The sequence below is a fragment of the Urocitellus parryii genome, chromosome 2 (genome assembly GCF_045843805.1).
Source record: "Urocitellus parryii isolate mUroPar1 chromosome 2, mUroPar1.hap1, whole genome shotgun sequence".
NCBI classification, from domain to species: domain Eukaryota; kingdom Metazoa; phylum Chordata; class Mammalia; order Rodentia; family Sciuridae; genus Urocitellus; species Urocitellus parryii.
This window is the reverse complement of record NC_135532.1, coordinates 53,834,198-53,843,746: the sequence shown is the minus strand read 5'-3', so window position 1 is coordinate 53,843,746 and position 9,549 is coordinate 53,834,198. Positions and strand designations below refer to the sequence as shown.

At 37.9% G+C, this 9,549-nt stretch overlaps 1 pseudogene; it reads left to right on the top strand.

Annotated features, from left to right (window-relative positions):
• Positions 1 to 8,255: 8,255 nt before the first annotated feature.
• Positions 8,256 to 9,342, top strand: LOC113190760 (aldehyde dehydrogenase, mitochondrial pseudogene; annotated as a pseudogene).
• The last annotated feature ends 207 nt before the right edge of the window (positions 9,343 to 9,549 follow it).

Sequence of the window (9,549 nt, the reverse complement as noted above, 5' to 3'; positions counted from 1 at the left end):
AATGTTGCTTAGAGGAAAGATCTTGAATAGTCTCATCACAAAATTAATCAAATGTTTAAGGTGATGGATGACTTTGTTGGTTTAATTTGGTCATTCCACATTATATTACAATCATAACATTACTTTGAACATAAATATGTACATCTATAATTGTTAATATATAATTGTTAAAAACTATGTGGGCTCGGGCTGTAGCTCAGTGATAAAGCAATCCCTCTTCTGAGTAGACACTCAAAGGAGATGAATTCACCACCTTTTAAAAACATCTACACTCCTACGTTCATTGCAGCATTTTTCACAATATTCAAGATATAGAAACAACCTAAATGCCTATCAGTGGACAAATGGATAAAGAAAATAGGGTATGTACATGAAAGTGAGTGAAAAATTATTCAGTCTTTAAGAATGAGTTCTTGCCACTTGTCACAACATGGATGGACCTGGAGAAAATTGTGCTAAGTGAAATAAATGTGATAGATCTATATTGCATGACCTCACCTTGTTTGTGGAATTTTTTAAGTCCAAATATACAGAGAAAGAGAATGAAATGTGATTACCATAGATGGAAGTATGGAGATAAAACAGATGTAAGTTAAAAGATAAAAAGTAGCAGGTACAAAGGATGAACAAGTCTAGAGATGTAATGCACAACATGAGGATTAAAGTTAAATTATATCAGAGATATTTGTTAAATAAGCAGATTTTAGCTGCTTTTGTCACAAAAACTGTAACTATGTGGTCTGGGGCTATAGCTCAGTGGTAAAGTGCTTGCCTCGCATGTGTGAGGCATTAGTTTTGATCTTCAGCAACACATAAAAATAAATAAAGATTTTGTGTGTCTGTCTACAACTAAAAAAAATATTTAAAAAAGCAACTCTGTGATAGATATGTTAATCCATGTCACTATAGTAATCATTTTACTATTTATACATATTCCATGATATCATGTTGTAAATTTCAGATATACTTAATAAAATTTATTTTGTTTTTTTTTTAAAGAGATAATTGACTTATTAAGGAAAAAAAATGACACAGAGTCACACCAAAAGTTCTTTTCAGCAAAAGGACTGTGACAAAACCTTTTTATGGGAGTGTATGGTAATTGTGCTTAGAGACCTGAATATCCTGAAATTCTTACCATTAACCTTGTGATTCTTCCATTTATGTATTTTACAAACAAGGCTTTTTGAACTAATTTCTATTCTACATTTGTGAAGTAAGCATAGGGATCCTATAGAAAGGACTTCATGCAGAAGGGTATGCTGGCAAATGTAAACACAGATTTTGTTGAACAAATAAATCTATAAATTCCTGGAAGCAGAATCTTGTCTTACTCACCACCATTAAAATGTTTCATTAAAACAAGATTAATAAAGGTAATTTTTACATCCTTAAAAAAGTATTATGAATTATTGCTGAATTTTATCAAGTACTTTTCTTGCATCTACAAGTATGCTTTTATACTTTTGTCCCATTTTCATTTAGTAAATTTCAAATATTTATTTCCAAATGATAAAACAATCTCCATTATTGAAATGAGCTCAAATTGATTATTACATATTATTCTCCTTTATATCTTGCTTAATTCACTTACTAATACTTTAAGAAATTTTCATTTATCTTCATGAAAGAAATTGACCTAACAGTGTCCCATGCCTGTAATCTCAGCAACACAGGAGACTGAGGCAGGAAGATTTCAAGTTCAAGGCCAGCCTCATTAATTTAGTAAGTCCTTCAGCAACCTGTCTCAAAATAAAAAATAAAAAAATTAAAAGCTTAGTGGTAAAGTGCCCCTGGGTTCAACTTCAGCAAAAAAAAAAAAAAAAAAAAAAAAAAAGCAAAATCCAGCAAAAAAAGAGATTGACCTAAGTTCACCTTTTACATTGGAAATTTTTACATGTTTTTTCTTCTACTTAAACTCGAATTATCATTACTTTTATCCATGAAATTTTATTTTGGTCTAACAGATGAGTATGCTTAAATATATTTAGTGACTACTCTCATATCTCTGTAATGTCTAAGCCATTGAAATAGAAATATATGTCTACTTCCTGCAAGGCTCCTGGTATTTACAAATTCTTATAAGTTAGATATCATCATATTTACTAGTGGCACAGAATCAAATAATAAAATGTGCTGATATCTTGATAGATGATCATATGTAAATGTAAAATTTTAGTAGAAACATATTTAATGAAATGATAAAGAATAAAAATAGTAATATCCAAAAAATTTAGATAGTTCTCATTCTCTAAAGATGTTTCAGTTATTCCAACTTCAGTTATTCCAATTTCTCTGTTGTCTTCATAAAGTTCTATGAAATTGAAAAGGTAAAGGTAAAAACTTCTTGATTCTTCAGAACACGGGCAGTACTGGTCCAGCCATGCCAGGATCACACCTTCTGTCAGGGAAAAAACATGGAACTACCAAAAACGTGTTAGAACTGCCACAAACCCTTGTAATCATCTATATGAACTATAAAACATGCTATTATTTTATTCTCAAATTTTCATAAAAAGATATTAAGATCTTTTACTACCATAGCCATCTGGTCTGTGCCCTGACTTCAGTCACATTGTTTACACTCTGACTCTGCTTTCTGGAATAAAAGATTAATACTCACTCATTTGAATGCCTGTGAGACCCCAGACATACTTGTAAGAAGTAGCTGGTTTAATCTTCACTTCATTCCAAGTCAACATCCCCAATCACTATACATGACTTCAAACATTTTTATTGCCTCCCAAACTTTAGATTTTAGAAGAAGCTGGAGCCTATATTAACTTTTTCACTGCTAGGACCAAAAAAAAAAAAAAAAAAAAAAGAACAATTTTAGAGGTGAAAAATGGCTTACCGTTACAGAGATCTCATTTTACACAGGGCCCACTCCACAGCTCTGGACCCAAAGTAAAACAAAGTAAAACAGAACATGATGGCAGAAGACTGTAGTGGAGGAAACCAGATCAGAATTGGCAACAAGGAAACAGAAAGCGACAAAATATAAAGGCATGCCCCCAGTGACCTACCTGCTCTAGGTACACCCTACCTGCTTAGAGTTACCACCCAGTTAGTCCATATCATTGGATTAATCCACTGATTAGCTCACACTTTATGCTCCAATCAATTCGTTTCTGAAAATTCTTCCATTGTCTCATACATAAACTTTTGGGGGACATTTCATATCTAAACCATAACAGAGTCACACATACAAATAGTGTGTTTTAGCCAACTCAAGTTGTGCCTGGTGGATCCTGTCTTTACTAATTAATTTTGGTGAACATACTAAAATTCACAAAAACTAAAAAAAAAAAAACAAATATTGGGAAAAATGAGTTAATCCCTCCCCCAACAAAGACTGAGCACATAAATGATCTCTCACAAAAAGATAAAGAAAAATGAGAAATGCAAGCCAACTTCTAAGAAAATAAACTCTATATTGCAAAGCATTCTAAATTTTATATAGAGTATATGGAATAAAATCAGAAAGATTCCAGAAAGCTTGCTATATGCTAGAAAAAAAAATTTAAAAGGATACAACATCTGGATACATAAAACTAAGTTTATATTTCCTTCTTTTTCATTTTTCTCTCTTTTTTTTCTCTTTTTCTCCAAACAGTCACACCTAAAACAGATTGAACTTAAAGCTTTCACAGAAGGTACAAGAACCACAACAGTTAGTTAACAGAAGAGCCATAGCCTCTGGGGCAGAAGACTCTCTCTCACTTGCACTTAAGCTCTAAGCCTGGCTTCTAGTAGTACCAAGTCCATAACTCACAGTTTATAGTGGTTCTTAAACTTAGGTAATGTTAAAATCACCTGAGGTACCTTCTTAACTGTCCTTCTAACGCCAAAGAGTCTATTTAGCTAGTCTGGGATGGATTCTGGGAACCAACAGTTTTATAGAAATCTCCAGAAGATTTTAATGTGCACCTGGAACTTGAGAATGGCTGCATTAGACCTAAGCCTGTGGTGGGTCTCACCACTGCAACAGAGTCATGCTTGGAGGCTTATCACTACCTTGAATGGCTGAAAATCAAGAAGCTGAAGCAATTCCCTGCATTCTTGCAGACCACCTTTCCTGCCCAGAGTACAGCAAGAGCATACAAGCAACACCTGCTGGGAAAGGTAGCTGTGGGTCAAACTGGCCACTGCTGACAACTTATTTCAGACTTACCTGCTTTAGCATAACCTTTGTGAGGGTCCGTAAACAGTACGGGTTTCCTGGCTGTAACTCTGAATTAAACAAGGGGAAGGCAACAAAAGGAAAACCTGAGTGCCTAATATGTGTTAGGCATTACATTTATTTTGCTTTTAATCCTTATAGCAATCCGTGGAGTTTTCTATTTGTCAAAAAACAGAGGCTCAGGGGCATTTTTTTTCCCCAAGGTCACAGGCTACTAAGAGGAACACTGGGGTGTTGATGCAATCTGTCTTTTACTGTACCATACTGCCCCCTAGGGCTTCAGGAGCTTATGGCAGGTATGGAGGTGAAGAGAATTTGAAATAACAACAAGGCAACTGGCTTGACATCTCCCCTGGTGGACTTAATTGGCTGTGATTTGCTCTTTCCTCCCAACACTTACAACCTTTTTGTGGGTACCACTGGCTTGGCAAGGAAATCTTGCTGCCTTTTGTTAATTGCCAGTTCATGTGCTTTCAGCTAATTGCCATTACAAGCAAGATTAGGCAAGGCCAAGACATTCCCAATATTTTTTAATCCACTGCAGAGCCCCAAATTGCCTTACAGCAGTATTTCTCAAACTGTAATGTATGTATGAATCACCTGTGAACCCTGTCAAAATGCAGAGTCTAATTCAGAGGATCTGGGTGGAACCTGAGATCCTGCACTTTCTAACAAGCAACCAGCGGATGCCACTGCTGCTGGAGAGAGGATCAGACAGTGAATTGCAAGGAGCTCATTATTCTACAAAATGGCTTGTTAAACTGTACTTGAAGAACAAGCAGCTGTGGGTATGGCTTGATAAATCACATTTTGCCATAGATTTCATTTTTAAAATTTAAAATAAAGTGTCTCCATGTTACATACAACCAAGCTAACAAGACTATCTAGTCATTCCTTTCCTGCTCAATGAATCTTTGTAGACATCAGTTGATAGGACATCTTTATCTTTTTTTTTGGCGGGGGGTGGGTGTAGGGGGGTACCAGGGATTGAACTCACATTGGCACTCAACCACTAAGCCACATCCCCAGCCCTGTTTTGTGTTTTATTTATAGACAGGGTCTTACTAAGTTTCTTAGTGCCTCACTTTTGCAGAGCCTGGCTTTGAACTTGCAATCCTCCTGCTTCAGATTCCCACTGAGATTATAGGCATGTGCCACCATGCCTAGCTGGTTGATAGGATATCTTAACGTGAAAATAAAGCACCTAAAAATACAGTTGGATTTCTTATTTAATAACACAAAAGGACATTAACAAGTTGTTCTATGGTTTTTCAAATTAAGCATGGCAATCTATTCCTCCCACTACTGCTCCTGTTAGCTCTAAGGCTCCCCCTCACCTGTGACCACAATATCCTTGGGGCTACCAGCTGGATGCTTCCAATAAGAAACCGATGGATCATTCTATTGATGTTCTCTGGACTGAGCACAGCCATTGAAAACACCAGCCTCAGGGGAAGCAGACCTGAGTCCAAGCTCCTGCTGACATTTTATTTCTGAAGGTTAATTTCTTGCCTAGTACTACCCTAAAGCCAGGCTTGAAACTTTGATACAATCCAAAAACAGTCCAAACGGCAATACATTAACAAGAAATACATTCCCATACCATAGAGTAGCCTTTCTCATTCATAACAATAACCAATGATTTTGTGTTGAAACTCAAAAGAATACTTGACACAATAAAACTTCATAAATACTCCTTAAACACTGTGGTTTGAAGAAGATATCTCTGTCCAGTGTTCACTTTTGGGTCTCCCCACACTTGGCACACACACAACCTGCCATTGGGCTTTATACAGATGTAACTTTATCCTGTTGCTGGCCTCAACTTCCTCAGTTACCAAAGGGATGGACGATACCTTCCCTGGATGTCTTCATGAAGATTAAACACACGTCTCCCTCCAAGAGTCCTGACAGCCCCCAGTCGCCCTTCTCTTTTATAGACTGTTTCCCTCCAGGAAGCCCCCAAACTCTATCTTACCACTCTTGTTCAAACCCCCATCTTCCCTTATCTCTTTCCTTTCTAGAGAACTTTACTTATCTCCTGGTTTTTCTTTTCTTTTCTTTTTATTTTAGTCAGTTTTATTTTCTCTGTGATCAAAATACTTTACAATAACAATTTTAGAGGGTGAAAAATTTATTTGGTTCTCAGAGATTTAGAGATCTCAGTCAACTGAGATCTCCATTGTCGTGCCCAAGGTCATGGCAAAAGTGTGTGGAGGAGGAAAGCAGTTCAGGATCTGGCAATCAGGAAGGGGAGAGAGAGAGAGAGAGAGAGAGAGAGAGAGAGAGAGAGAGAGAGAGAGAGAGAGAGAGAGAGAGAGAGTGAGAATGAATATGAATATGAGAGGGAGCACAATCTGCAGATCAGGAAAAAATACAAGCTCCAAGGAATGCTCCCAGTGGCCAGTTACATCTTACCTGCCTACAGTTACTGCCCAGTTAATCCAGATCCGTGGATTACTGATTAGGTTAAGGCTCTCATAACACAATCATTTTATCTCTTAACTTTTTTGCATTGTCTCACACAAGAGTTTTGGGGAACACTTCATATATAAATCATAACAGTAATAAAAAAGGGAAAATTATTCAACCTTCACCTAAGAAAGAATAGCAAAATATTCAACATTTACAATAAGAAATTAAAAAACTAATATGTCAGAAAATAAACCCAATCTTAAATGGAATTTTTGACAGTGGAGTTATAAATAATTAATAAGTAAGTTTATACTTGCCCAATTTTCTAAAAATTTTTGTGACATGAATAAACAATTGGTTCTTCTGTCAACAAGTCAAGCCCAGTTTAGTTCTCTGTAAATGGCAAAATTAGGTGGGTAGATATTAACAAATCCTCTTAACTGGACTTTTTTCCCAGACTCCCTTCACAGACAGAAAAAACAAAAAATCAAAGGTGTTACCAACATTTAGATGACATTTGAGAAATAATACAGTGACCAGTATTTCAAATTATCAGAAATACTGTTTGAGTTGTCCTGAAACTTACATTCATTTAAAAAAATGTGTATAAAAACACACAAGAAAGTGCTCTGCCGCATCAAATGTAGGTGATCCACTTGAAACATACTTAAGACCCCTCCTAAATGAATTTGTATTACTACCTCACATAGGGGTTTCTTTAAAGAGTGAAAGAAATGTCACACACACACACACACACACACACACACACACATTTTAATTTCAGAAGTAGATATTTGTAGATATTCAGTAAATATCCCATTCAATTCATCTGGGTGGCTATTTCCATCCAGGAGGCACAGGGAAAAGAGTGAGAGGGGTTTAGTTCACATATTCCTTGACTTTATTAAAAAAAAAAAAAAAACTCTGACCACAGCAAACATTTTATACGTCAGACAACCTTCTTAGCTCTTATAGTCTTTCAAAATCTTAGGAGAGGAGGTGTCAAATTCTAAAACAGTTGTCCATGTACGATGAAATTGCATTCACTGGAAGAAAAAGAAAACAATTATAAGAATAGAAATATTCTTATAAAAAGCTGAAAAAAAAAGGAAAAAATAATCATACAAAAAAGATCAAGTCATACCACCAAACAACAGACACTAAGATAGCAATGTTAAAAAAAGCTGCAAAAGATACCTGAAACCAAACCTTACTTAAGGAAAAGTAGGGGAGAGGGGGAAATGATGATTTTTAATTCAGCAAAATTTATCTTATAAATTTATATTTTAGATGGGCAAAGTAGAGATCTTTATCAAAGAGGAAATTTTACTAAAATGAAATTCATATGTAATCTATACAACTAAGTAAAGTTATAGTGATTACTAGCAGACAAAATCCACAGCAAGATGTCAGTGCTAATTAAGTCTGTGGCAATCTGAAAACAAAAGAGAAAGCCAAGAGGACCAGCGACCAGCACAGGAGTCTGAGTACCGCTAGCTGCCCACCCTGCTGTGGGCCCTCTGCTGCAGGTTTTTATCACCAGCCTGCTGGCAACCACTGGCCAGTCTGGGGAGTATGATCTCAGCAACCACCACCCAAGCGGTACAGTCTCCCAACCAGTCGCCCAAGGTCTTCAACAACCAGATCTTCATAAACAATGAGTGGCAGGACTAACGCCATCAGCAAGAAAACATTCCCCATTGTCAATCCATCCACTAGAGAGGTCATCTGTCAGGTAGTAGAAAGGGACAAAGAAGACGTGGACAAGGCAGCAAAAGCTTTCCGGGCCACCTTCCAGCCGGGCTTGCCTTGGTGCGGCAAGGACGTCTCTGACAGGGGCCTGCTGATCTACGCCTGGCTGCAGGTTAACCACCTAATCCAAGTTGTTTGGGGGGAATAGCAACCTCAAGACAGTGACCCTGGAGCTGGAGGGAAAGAGCCCCAACATCAGCATGTTGGACGCTGATGTGTACTGAACAGTGGAACAGGCCCACTTTGCCCTGTTCTTCAACCAGGACCAGTGCCGTTGCACCTGCTCCCGAACCTTCACGCAGGAGGACACACAGTTTGTGAAGAGCACGATCGATCATCCAGGCCAAGTCTTGGATGGTGGGGAACCTTTTTGACAGATGAACGGAGGAGGGGCCTCAGGTAGATGAAATTCAGTTCAAGAAGATCCTTGGCTGCATCCAGTCAGGGAAGCAAGAGGGGGTGAAGCTGCTGTGTGGTGGTGGGGCCCCTGCAGAGCTCAGCTATTTCATTCAGCCCACTGTGTGTGGAAATGTGCGAGATGACATGACCATCGCAAAAGGAAGAGATCTCTGGGCCTGTGATGCAAATCCTGAAGTTCAAGACCATAGAAGAAGTCTTCAGGACAGCTAACAATTCCAAGTATGGGCTGGCTGCAGCTGTTCACAAAAAATCTGGACAAGCCCTTCAGTTGACCATGCAGGTCAACTGCTGTGATGTGTTCAGGGACCAGTCCCTGATAGGGCTACAAGATGTCAGGCAGTATTCAAGAACTGGGTGAGTTCAGCCTGCAGGCATCCACAGAAGTGAGGACCATCACAAAGTTCCTCAGAAGAATTCATAAAGAACCATCCATCTTCCTTCCTCATCCAGTACTGGAGAGTCCCCCAAGATCATCAAGATTTCCAAGAACAATCTTTGCACATGAAAGGCTCAAAGGAGAAATCCCTCCCACAAAATCTCTCCAGTCAAGCAAGTCCCAGAATTATAACTGATAAAGAGGGTGGGCTGGTGGGGTGAAACACAGTGTGGAAAGCCTGTTTTAAACTGCAACAGTACTGCTGGCTTTCAGGGAGATTGCTTTAAAAAAGAGATTCATGTTTTATCTTCTGTCTCTGGTACACTTCTTAACTTGCCTTTATTGGAGAAGAAAATCCAACTGCTAACACCCTGCTTCTTTGTATCCAGGACTAACACACATT